Source organism: Silurus meridionalis, chromosome 13, assembly GCF_014805685.1.
Source record: "Silurus meridionalis isolate SWU-2019-XX chromosome 13, ASM1480568v1, whole genome shotgun sequence".
Classification (NCBI taxonomy): Eukaryota; Metazoa; Chordata; class Actinopteri; order Siluriformes; family Siluridae; genus Silurus; species Silurus meridionalis.
In genome coordinates, this window is record NC_060896.1 from 27,192,777 (window position 1) to 27,205,743 (window position 12,967).

At 40.5% G+C, this 12,967-nt stretch overlaps 1 protein-coding gene and 1 long non-coding RNA gene across 5 annotated transcripts in view; one reads left to right on the top strand and one right to left on the bottom strand.

Moving 5' to 3' along the window:
* Positions 1–12,967, bottom strand: part of gse1b (Gse1 coiled-coil protein b) — a 224,166-nt gene that overhangs the window by 54,205 nt on the left and 156,994 nt on the right. The gene's annotated exons all lie outside the window — the stretch shown is intronic.
* LOC124396020 lies at positions 2,278–12,877 on the top strand. Its single transcript, XR_006927707.1, has 4 exons — positions 2,278–2,685; positions 3,476–3,586; positions 11,225–11,429; positions 12,228–12,877. It is a non-coding gene; the product is annotated as an uncharacterized LOC124396020 (long non-coding RNA).

Genomic DNA, 12,967 nt, shown 5'->3' on the forward strand with positions numbered 1-12,967 from the left:
ACCTGCCCATTAGCCCACTCCCTTCTCCTAAGCCCTTTCATCGATCACACTGCCACACACCATTGATTTCACAAACCATCCGAAAGCAAAGTACTTATAGCCTCTTGCTCACTCACTCGCTCCTCTCCTCTCCCTCTCTCTCCCTCTCTCTTCTTCTCTCCTTCTTTCCCCCACAATACCTTTTTACAAACATTTATATTCATGTACTTTGTACCGGGTCTGTACAAGTTACATCACAATACTAGAAAATGTTTTTACAATAATAAGATTTTGCTGAAAAACTATTACAAACCCCCCGTGCAGACAAAACAACACTCCTGAGCGTTAAATCCAGCAGACTAATAACCTCTCAATGGCTCTACCTGGAAGACTATAGCTGAGTTTACCTTTCAGATAAGATCCCCCTTTCACCAATAGAAAACTGTTCTTCAGCCAAAGAAGACTCGAGGAATCTTATCCGGGATGTGCTTTTAGTGGGTCAAATCTAAAGTTCAAGTTCAAGCATATTTCTATTGCGCTTCTCACAATAGACATTGTCTCAAAGCAGCTTTACAGAATTTAAGAATGAAAGTGAATGGTGTGTGTTTATCCCTGATAAGCAGCCTGGGGTGACTGGAGCAAGGAAAAACTCCCTTAGATGTTAGAGGAAGAAACCTTGAGAGGAACCGGACTCAAAAGGGGGAACCAATGCACATTTGTGTGATTTTAAGAATGTGATTATAAATCTTTAAAACAATACCTCATAAGACACAATAGTTTATTAGTGTCACTTGAGAAACCATGTTCTTCTAAGGTTTTAGACCCCTTGGTGGTTTGTCCTCTGTGAGGATCCCTTTAAAGATCTTGGGAGATCAAAATATCTGAAAGAGTTCCAAGTAAATTTTAAGAAAGTGAACAATCCCTAACTATCCAAAGAACCCTTAAGGAACCCTTGAGGAATCGTTGAGGAACCATTAAGTTAACCCTCTAATTTACAGGTACAGAAAAATGCAAAAATCATGACATCTAGTAATATTTCTAATAAGATCCTTAGGATTGTAGGATAGAACCCTACTACAGGATCTTATGATAGAACCCTACTACAAAATCTTATGATAGAACCCTACTACAGGATCTTATGATAAAACTCTACTACAGGATCTTATGATAGAACCCTACTACAGGATCTTTTGATAGAACCTTACTACAGGATCTTAGGATAGATCCCAACTACAGAGTGTTACAGAGGGTTCCGAATAGACCATCATGAAGCTAAAACCATTAACTATCAAAAGAAGGTTTTAGGAACTGAGTTCTTCTAAAAGAATGCACAAACTAGGTCCATAGCCCACTTCAAGAATTGCATCTGGTATTATTAAAAATGGCCAAGAAACCAAAAAGGTTAACTAGAACCAAAAGAAGGCCTTTGGTTTGTTGTTCCAGGAGATCCATTAAAGATCTTAAATAGAATCAGGATTTTCCAAAATTAGAAGGGTAAAAAATATAGGAGGCTTAGAGTGATCCAGAAAACCCATAAAGAATGCTTAAGGGTTATAAAGACAATACAAACAAGGCTTAGAACCCTCAACCTTCCAAAGAACTGAGGAACTTAATTTTATTTCCACTTTTCATTTCATAAAGATTTAATGAATCTTTCCAGAACACAAACAAATTCTTCAGGGTGTTGGGTACATTCGGCCATAAATTGTCTTATCCAGTTATTAAATTTTTTATACAAGTGAGCAGTTGATGGTTAGAGGCCTTTCTTAAGGCCCCAGCAATAACTGCTTAGTGGTGCTAGGATTCCAACTTATGACCTTCTGATCCAAAATCCAAGATAATTGTTGGTTCTAGTGGAAACAGCTGAATTATTCTATATAGAACCCTACTGTAGATCATTTTCCTCACATAGAAGGATTTAAGGAGAACATTATGGAGATAAAAAGCCTTAATTATATAAAAGAACCGTCATGGAACCCAATAAAAAAGACGAAAATGGGTTCTTGTGCGTAATCAGGGTTTTACTAGGTCATGTCTTCATGATGGTGAACCATTAGAGAGAAGTAGATTTAAGCTTTTTTGTGTTATGAATAAATCATAAAAAAAGCCACAAAAGATGGAAAAAAAAGCTACAAAAAAGCCCTATTGTGACTCCGCCCCTAACCCTTACCAAAACATTTGTAACTGTTCCTAAATCGGTAGAACCATGCTGCCAGAAAGTCAATCACAAACAAACAGATGGATCACGTGGCTTGAGAGAATGCCTCGGCATCATCTCGCTCATCATTCCACCTTTTGTGAGCTAGAGACAAAAAGAAACAATACAAACAGACCTCGGCTCGTTAGCCGACGTGCTAATCAGTACCTGTCACTGAGAAAGCTCTCAGAGACACAGCCACTGTCTCCTGATAAACAAAGCCAGGCCTGTTCCGGGATGCACCAGCTGTTTTGATGGAGCCGGTTAGCACCACGTAGAAGCTCTGCAGACAGTAACTCAGGGTAATTAGCCTGCAGCGTTCTCACCTTGCACGCTAATCAGAGAGACGGAATGTTCAACCTCAAAATCCGTCTGCTCCTGTCATTAGCGTCCCAGCCTGAAGGATCCTAATGGATATTATACAGCATGAGGGATGAGTGCTCGGAGAGAGACGGACAGGCGGAACAGAGCTGAGGAGCTGAAAAAGAGTGTCAGTATGGGCTCCAGAGGTGGGAACATCTCCACTTACACTTGTCTTTTAATAACACACTGACTGATGTGACTGATGTGAGTGTGACAGGGACAACACGAACCAGGATTTCACCATACTGACGATGGATTAATCCCAGCTGCAAAGCTTCAGCTTCCTATTTACTCTACCTAACAAGATCTATCTATCATCCCACTTAACTGTCCGTCCATTAATAACATGTCTGTCTATCAAATAAAACATCTAAACAACCCATCCATCCACCCATCTGTCTGTTTGTCCATTCATCAATCCACCCAGCTGCCATCCATTCATCCTTCCTCCTACCCACCAATCTGTCTAATTATTTATCCATCCATCCATCCATCCATGCTTCTATTCTTCCATCCATCCATCCATCCATCCATCCATCCATCCATCCATCCATCCATCCATCCATTCAACCTCCTACCTGCCAGTCGGTATGTCTATTCATGCACCTATACATCTATCCATCTATTATTCCTTCAATGCATCCATGCATCTATTCATCCATCTATTCATCTAGCTGTCCATCCATTCATCTATGCATCCATCCATCCATCCATCCATCCATCCATCCATCCATCCATCCATCCATCCATCCATCCATCCATCCATTCATCAAAACCACCACCCAATGAATGGCAATGCAACTCATAATGACAGCTGTTCTGGCTGCATCTCCAAAAATGCATCTCCACACACAGTTTTGGTATCAGGGGGCGATCAACATGAGTGGTACAGAAGTATCATAAAGCACACTGTGGTGATTTCTGTTTTTTTTCCAGAGAAGCAAAAAACCCTGCAAATTTAACTAAGAAATGAAGACACTCGTAATCAGATCGAGTCTCTCGAGGGGCCAAAGAGTCCTGGGAGTGTCGCCTTCATCCTTCATTAGGGTCTGTGCTTCAATCTCTTCTTCCTGAAGTGTGTGTGTGTGTGTGTGTGTGTGTGTGTGTGTGTGTAGGGTGATTACTAAAATCACTGCACTATGCCAAAAATAAAATCTGCATTATGATGTTTATGAATATCTATCTATCTATCTATCTATCTATCTATCTATCTATCTATCTATCTATCTATCTATCTATCTATCTATCTATCTATCTATCTATCTATCTATCTATCTACATAGACTATATTAACAAAAGTATTGGGACAATACTTGGAGGCACACAAATGTATTGGACGCCTTGGATGTCATAGCAAGAAATTTGACCTTCAGTTAAACTAGGAGACCCAAAACTTATTCCAGCATGATAAAGCTCCTGTGCACAAAGCCAGCTCCATGAAGATCTGCTTCACATTGGTTGGATGTATGTGGAAGATCTCCTGCTATAGAGCTACACCCCAAACACCCCAAAAAAAAAAATGATAGCTACAAATTAAACAGACAAAAGTCGCAGTCCGACTCAGTGCTTTTAGAGTGTAAATAGTGCACTTTACACTAAATATAATTTCATCTCAGACTTCCTGTGTATGTGTAATCACAGTGTCAGCTATGACACGCGTTTATTCAGAGCCTCTAATCAACATCAGGATTTAGCCGAACGACTTGTTTTTTCATCCGCACTGTTTATTTACGCGCCTGTTGTATGCTGCTGAGACTGTCATAACAACGTGTCATAACGTTCGCATTTTCACTGGAAGGATTTTCAAATGTGTGTGATGACATCTATGGCAGTGATCGTGACGATTACAACAGTAATCCTAACGCCTTTATAATCCAGGATATCTACTCATAACGACCTCAGGATTTAAAACATGGGAGCAATATTAAGAGTGTATTAAGTGCATATTGCATATAATCAATGACAGTTTCTTAAAAACATACAGTAAACACAGAAAAGTTTGTTGTATAGTTTAGAGACAGTGGAATTGAGTAAAAGACAGGAGGTGGAGCTGGAGGTAGCAGAGCTGAAGATGTTGAGATGTTCATTGGGAGTGACGACGATGAACAGGATTAGAAATTAGTTTATTAGAGGGACAGCACATGTAGGACGTTTTGGAGAAAAGGTGAGGGAGGCGAGATTGAGATGGTTTGGACATGTGCAGAGTTGGAACATGCGGTATATCAGTAGAAGAATGAAGAGGATGGAGCCACCAAGAAAGAGGTAAAAGAGGAAGACCAAGGAGGAGGTTTATAGATGTGGTGAGGGGAGAAATGCAGGTGGTTGGGGTGAAAGAGGCAGATGTAGAAGACAGGGGGGTATGGAGACTGATGATCTGCTGTGGTGACCCCTAATAAGGCAGTCAGTGTTCACATTTATCCCAAATGTGTTCAGTAGGGTTTAGAGCTCTAAAGCAGGAGATCTTTCACATACATCCAACCCACGTAAAGCATATCTTCATGTGAACACCTGATTTTATTTAGCCATATGTGGTTCTTCCCACAAAATTAGAGGCACTTAATTGTACGGATAACTTTGGATGTTGGAGCATGAAATTTTTACTTCACTTCAAAGCGCATGTGTACAAAGCAAGCTCCATGAAGATCTCCTGCTATAGAGCTCTAAACTCTACTGAACACATTTGGGATAAATGTGAACACTGACTGGACCCCAGGCTTCCTCACCTCCTCACCTACATCAGTACCTGACTTTACTAACACCCTTATGGATGAACGAATCTCCACAAATCTCCACGAAATCTAGTGGAACATCTTCTCATAACAGCAAATGGGGAATAAATGAGAATTGGGATGTTCGAAAAAAAAGCACATACCAACCTTGCGGTCAGGTGTTTATATATCTATATATTTATACTCTCACAGAATAAATAAAATCATCAGTCAAGAGTTGAGTTTGAACATTTGAAGGTTCAACCGAACACAGTATTGCAGTCACACAATAGCTACAAGTGTGTACGCTTCCTGTATTGTGCGTAAAAAGCCTAATCTCAGGGTAAAAACCTTAGTAATCCTCCTGCACTCTTCCCTCACTCCTCCCCGAGGAAACAGATGGCATGCCGGAGCCGGAGAGCGGCCTCGGCCTCGGCCAATGCAATTATTAGTCTAATTATGACTTACCACTTAACTGCACAATCGCCAGGAAAATAGTTAATCAGTCGAATAAAGGCGATTAAAGGCAGTTATGCAAATGGGCAAGAAAAATATTGAAAAAGAGGACGGCAAAGACTAATTGGGGCTTTTTTCCCCTTTTTTTTTTTTTGCACGACAGCCACGCCTTTTGTATCAAATATAAGAATGAAGAGAGGAACAACAAAGATACAAAGAAGATCGACAGAGCAAGATGGAGGAAAAGAAAAAAAAAAAAGGCCAGACAGAACGCCAAAGTGGCCTCTCGGTTGATAAGCTCTTAATGGAGAAGGGCAGCAGAAAGAGAGAGAGAGAGAGAGAGAGAGAGAAAGAGGGAGAGAGGGAGAGATGTTAAAAACCCCGGCGAGTTCAAGCCCACACTAATGGACTAATCACATTGATTTCCATTTAGCTGCCGTCTCCTGTGTTATTTATCGTGTTTAACAAAACCACCCATGACTCTCTTCCCTCCTCAGCTTCTCCCCATCGCTGTGTTTAACCAGTGCTGACATGTTGTCTTCTCCCTCCCTCCCTTTCTTTTCCCCCCTCTCTCTCTCTCTCTCTCTCTCTCTCACTCCAACCCTCCTTCTCCTTCTTCAGCCCCGGAAACAGTATAACGCATTAAAGGCCTTTCGTGCTTTCGGTTTCGTGATGCTCTTAAACGTATCATCAGTCACTGTTTTGGCACAGCACCACACACACACACACACACACACACACACACACACACACACACACACACACACACACACACACACACACATTCCGTGAAGAGGGTTCTTGCATTGTATATTCACTCAGACTGAATTTTCACTGGAATATTCACAACAATCATCATTTTTAAATCTGGATCCTTCACATGACATGAATTTTGAACACATTGTGAAATTTCTGTCCTCTAAACGCTTTTATAGCCGAGTGTAAAAGGCAAACGCTTGTCGTAGAAACTCGTAACTATATGATTTAAAACCACAAATAGTACACTCTCGGTTAAATGTGTTACTATGAGATCTAGACAAACATTAGCGCCAAAATAACACACAACTACACAATAATTTGGACAGGCCTCCTCACCTCACCTACATCAGTACCTGACTTTATCAACACCCCTGTAAAATGAGCTCTAATCTCCACAACCAAAATCTTGTGGAACATCCTCCCAGAAGAGGAGGTGGAGTAGGATGTTCAAAAACACATACCCATCTTTTGCTCAGGTGTCCACAAACTTTTGTCTGCATAATGTAGCTGTAGATGTTCATTTACAAATACTTTCGCAAAAAAAATTAGTCAAAAGCACTCAACAAAAAATTTGCATAAATTATTACAGACTTTGCTTTGCAACTGCACTTAGACTTCGAGACGTTGCAACCTTTTAGACGTTTAGCGTAGGACGCAAAATTTTGAGTGTTTTGAACAACTCCAAATAAAATATGCCAAAAGATCTGTGTTCGTTTGCACCTATATATAACGAGTCAGTCAGTGTGGAAATCTGGGCGTCCCCAATATTACCTTTGCAAGCTCCGCCCCCTTTCCTCACATTAGAAAACATCATCATCTGGTCTGTGCTTTTGACATGACTAGGTTCTCCTGCTTCGATTCAATAATGTGTACACAATATGACCAAACGTTTCTTGTTCAACATCTGACTCCAGAACTTCTGGGAAGGCTTTCGACTAGATTTTGAGGCATGGTTGTGGGGATTTGTCTTCATTCCACTGAAGAGAGCGTCGGTAAGATCAGGCACTGATGCTGAAATGTCAAGGAGACTTCGATTGCTAGATGTAGCAGCTCAGTGGTTTGGAATTTGGATCCGGAGGTCGTGAGTTCATATCCCAGCACTGCCGAGCTGCTATCTTTGGGCCTCCAAGCAAACACAAACATAAATGTTCAGTTCCATTTCACCCTAAAGATCTATTGGAATTGAGAAGGTCAAGGTTCTGTGTAGGACACTCAAGTTCTTTCACTTCAACTTCAACATCAAGAATCAGATTTTGCACAGAGGTGTTGTCATGCTGGATCAGGTTCTTAGGTCTTAGCTAGATTTCTAAGGCGTTTGTATTTTGGATCCGAAGGTCATGAGTTTAAATCCCAGTCACACCCAGATGCCACTCCTGGGCCCCTAAACAAGGCCCTTACCCCCATAGATGCTTAATTGTATGAAAGAGCTAAATGTAAGTCGCTCTGGATAAGGGCACCTGCCAAATGACATGACAGAAGGTCGTTGATCCAAATCCCAGCACCACCAAGATATTATCTATTTTAAAATTAGCCTATGCAGTTCCAAATCAAATGCTACCAAGTCCCTTCTTTTTCAATATAATAAAATGTAATTCTGAAATATCTATGCATTTCTTTAAAAACCTTCTATTTGTACGCTCAGTTGTTGGTTAAAGAGCATTTGGAGGGTCATGGGTTGAAATCCCAGCACCAACAGGTTACTGGGCAGATTGATTTAACCCTATGCCATTTTCCTTTTATGACGCAGGAACTATTCAAATTGCTTTGAAGTTTTACTATTCAATAACTTGTTTGCAAAATAAGGTAAATGAACACACAGTCTATGTACGAGGTCAGATCCGCCTTCTCAATCGTATTTGAATGGAAATGATATGCAAATATGAAACTTTCTGCAAAATCGGCATTTTACAAAATATAATAATGATAATAAGGAAATCACTTCTTTTGTCGAGAATACGTCTTTTTGATCATGGCAGGCTGCAAGATGCCAGCAAGGAAGCTCTGCGCATTATCCTGGAGGCTAGCGATAAAGAGAAGAAGACTCTTCAGGAGCAGAGGATGAAGACACAGACGCGAAGAAAGAATCGATCCTGTCGGAGACAATTGCACTGATGAGTAAGAGTCTCAGTATTTCTCCGAGGTATAGAGTAAAAAAAAGAAATGTCCGGCTTTGTTCAGGCTCCTTGCTTACTCCTTTTTATGTGGAGATTCATTTGCACTGATAATTCTTTTGAGCCACGAATCCATCTTTTTTGTCGTGCCAATAGCAGCTAAGCTAATTGGACTGCTTCAAGAAGAAAAGTAATGAGAAGATAGACAGAGATGGACTCCACACGGATGGAGATACAGTATGCCGACTACATGTAGCATCTATGAACTGAAGTTATGGACTGCATTAGTGTGGCCATCACGTCTGTGCCTTGCTTATCACAAGTCTCCATCTTGTCCTCACTGTGGAAATTAGCATTAGGCTCTCAGTCTACGCAGAGAAATAGAGGAGGAGAGGAGGAGGAGGAGGAGAAGGAGGAGGCTAGACAGAGCATAGAGAACGGAACGGAAAGCGATCACGATACATTAAATATGTGCTTGAAAAATGAAATTCAATAAGACTCCCTTTCTTCCCTTTCAAAGCAATTCAGCATTCAAAAGGCACCACGCGGCGAAGGACATTAAAAATCCGCCTCTAATGAACCGGGGCCTCTGGTCTCCCCTGCCTGTCACTGTGACAATAAACGTGGGCTTTCTAAAACATGTAGGAGTTAATCTGTGCTCTTTAACAATCACAACTCACACCCCTGTGAGCAAGCCCTGAAAGATCTTAAAAATAAAATAAAATAAATTATATATATATATATATATATATATATATATATATATATATATATATATATATATATATATATATATATTTTTTTTTTTTCCTTTTGTGGAGATTCATACAACAACAAGAGTGTTAGTAAAGTTAAGTACTGATGTAGGTGAGGTGAGAAGACAGTGTATACATTCATCCAAAAGTTGTATAATAGGGTTTAGAGCTCTATAGCAGAAGATCTTCCACTCCAACCCATGTAAAGCAGATCTTCATGGAGTTTACTTTTTGCACAGGAGCATTGGGGAAGAATCACATACGGCTGAAAAATCGTGTCCCAATACTTTTGGCATATAGTGTGTATAATATAGAGTATATATATGAGATGGTTTCTAACCTATCTATCTATCTGTCTGTCTGTCTGTCTGTCTGTCTGTCTGTCTGGCTGTCTGTCTGGCTGTCTGTCTGTCTGTCTGTCTGACAGAAAACGTGATTTTTCTAGTTGTAATTAATATTCAATTTATTTAATGCCATAAATGTTTAGCAAAAAAAAAAAAATTCCTGATATAAAATGTAATCTCAGCGGGAGGTGATGACAAGTGGAAATGGGAAACGTCCTGTTTTCTCTCAAAACACTGTAAATTAAAAGGAGCAGTTTGACATTTCTAGCGCTACTGAATGACTAAACCAGTCCTAGCATTGTCTTAACACCTTATCCTTATTAAACATGCAAAACAAAAATAGATGGAAGTGCGTGAATATGCAAATTAAGAGACTCCCTATATATTTGCATATTAGATGTGATGAGTTAAGGATTCAAAGGTCGTTTGAATCATTAGATAACACCACAACCCCCAATACCAATTCAGCACAATGTATATGTTCAATAGTAAGGTTACCATAACAACCAAACATTTTGTTTCTTACTAGGTTAGCCAGTTAGTCAAATATGCACGATCCTGATGCTAATTTATTCTAGTTTCTTTGGAAGCTGTAATGAATTATTGCTCGAATTACTCACGGAATGAACTTTAGAATTCTCCGAACACTTTGTTTGCTCTGGGATGAAAAATTGGGTTTGGTCACCATTTCTAATACTCTAATGTGTCTTATATCATCACTGTAAGAAATGATCTCTCAAGATTTGGACCTGGAAAATTGGGGCTTAGCCTAAGTGTCTTCTTTACACACACACACACACACACACACACACACACACACACACACACACACAGAGTTGGTGATGTGCTGGTTGCTAATGACGAGCTGTTCAGACTGACCTTTGACCCCTGCACACTGCATTGGTTTTTGCTTGTAGGCTTAAGGGTTAATGAATAACAGTGATCAAAGACAGCAATCCACCCTCTATCCCTGCTCGGTGCTATCACTATAGAGAGTGTGTGTGTGTGTGTGAGAGAGAGGGATAAAGAACAAAAAAGATAGACAGAGAGAGAGAGAGAAAGAGAGAGAGAGAGAGAGAGAGAGAGTGTGTGAATTGGAGATATCTATTGCAAACCAAATAAAGGAAAGTGTTTGCTTATCGAAACACCTGGTTTGAGAATGGAGAGCTGTTTTCACGCAACGGACTCATCAAACATAATGTAGTCCACTTGATATTAGCCTACACACACACACACACACACACACACACACACACACACACACACACACACACACACGTGTGCCATATATATATATATATATATATATATATATATATATATATATATATATATATATATATATATATGGCACACTTTACATTTACAGCCCGAGCACACGAAGTAGCTCCTCCCAGTGGATCTGTGAACAATGTGTATCACAGATGGTGTGTATGTGTGTGTGTCTGTGTGTGTGTCTGTGTGTGTGGGGGGGAGGCAGAGACGAGTGTGAGGTCTAACCTTGGGGGAGGAGATATTAAGAAATTTTACTGACTGAATTTCCCTTTTACAGCTATTAACATCTGCCATCTGTACGGAAGCTGCGATCTCCCTCACGCAGAGCTCGTGCCATAAAGGCTTTTCTGCCGAGACTGACAAGAGCGCATCAAGGCCAACAGGAAAAAAATATATAAAACCTTGCCGATCCTGACACCAGTGTTTCAACAGGCGGAGAAAAGAACGGCGATCGAATCTGGGAATCATTCTACAGGCTTCACGTATGTGTGTGTGTGTGCTAAGGATGTGTGTGAATGTGTCGAAAGGTGAAAATGCTTTTCAAAATAGCAAGAAACTGGAAGAAATTTACACCACAGGCATTCTATTACATTCTATTTACACTTTAGTGTAGAATCTGTTTTAAAGGATTAGCTCACATTGTTCCAGATCGAATGTTACTACGATTACGTCCCTTTTTTGGGTAAAAAAATGTAATCCTGAAATAGCTATGCAGTTCTTGAGTGGATCTTGACTGGCCTGTATTGGACCCTAAAGGTCACCTTTTTTGTATGCGCTGGTCTGATTAAACTAAGTTCGGAAGGTCATGGGTTCAAATCCCAGCATCACTAAGCTGCCACTGCTGGGGCTGTGAGTAAGGCCCTTAACCCTTAATTGCTCAGCTATATAACTGAGATAAATGCAAAGACGTGAGGGCGTCTGCCAATTGTAAATGTGAATACAGCGTGTTAAATTCAGATTACGACATTTAAAAACGGGGTTATGCGTATAAAACCGTTTCAGGGATGGAACTACACACATCTAAATAGGTAACTTCTTGAAAGTTCGTGATGAGGAAAACCACAGTTGTCATAGTAATGCAATCAAACAAAAATATATATATATATATATATATATATGTATGCCAGCTTGCTTGAGGTTTACTAGCTGGCTAGCGATTTGGAATGGCAGAAAAGGAATTTTGGGTGCTGATCCTAATTTGCATATTCATGCATATATTTACATATTTAGTTGCATATTAACCGTTCTTTACCGTGTACCCCCCTTTTTTTTTCTTCAAGCTTAAACAAGTTTATTATGCGAGAAAAAGGAATATGGACGGTGTGAATTTTGTCACTGGTTCTCCAGGAGAGCCACAGCTCAGTCAGAATAAACCCAGACTGACAGGGGCGTGATGAGGGCCGCTGGCCTTTGGCTCTCCCTGTCCCGGCCCACCGTTCAGCCAACACACACGGCCCAGAATGCCCAGCAGCCAGCTACACGACAACATCTGCTCATTCGGATGGCACCAGCAGGGTGCTGCCCGCTCCACAGCACGCCTGGCAAACACAACTCACAGAACGGACAGGTGGCTCAGCCAATCAGCGGCTCTGGACCAGCTGAACCTGAGCTCATGCCTTCTTCTCCCGCTCGGCTTCAGTGAACCGCAGCAATCTCGTCCCGTCTCCTGGCTCTCACCATGTGCCATCTGGATGAAGGGGAGGAGGGATAACAGGCGTGTCCTGGTGCCACCCAATACAGTTCATTTTGCCTAAGGTTTGCAAAAATACATATGATGTAATGATATGTCATGAGGATGAAAAATTTTAAGAATCCAAATGGAACCTGTCCAGTTTGAAAAAATGTGATTCTTCTACATCTGTATCCTTTATTGGTTTCTGAAGACAAGCTTTACTGTTTCATTTTTATCATTAAAAGGGTCCATGGATGAGCATCAGGACAGTCTTTATGATCTATAGTACCAGGTGCAATTTTTACTGAAACACTAAACTATTTTCGGAAGTTGTAAAATTTTTACGGT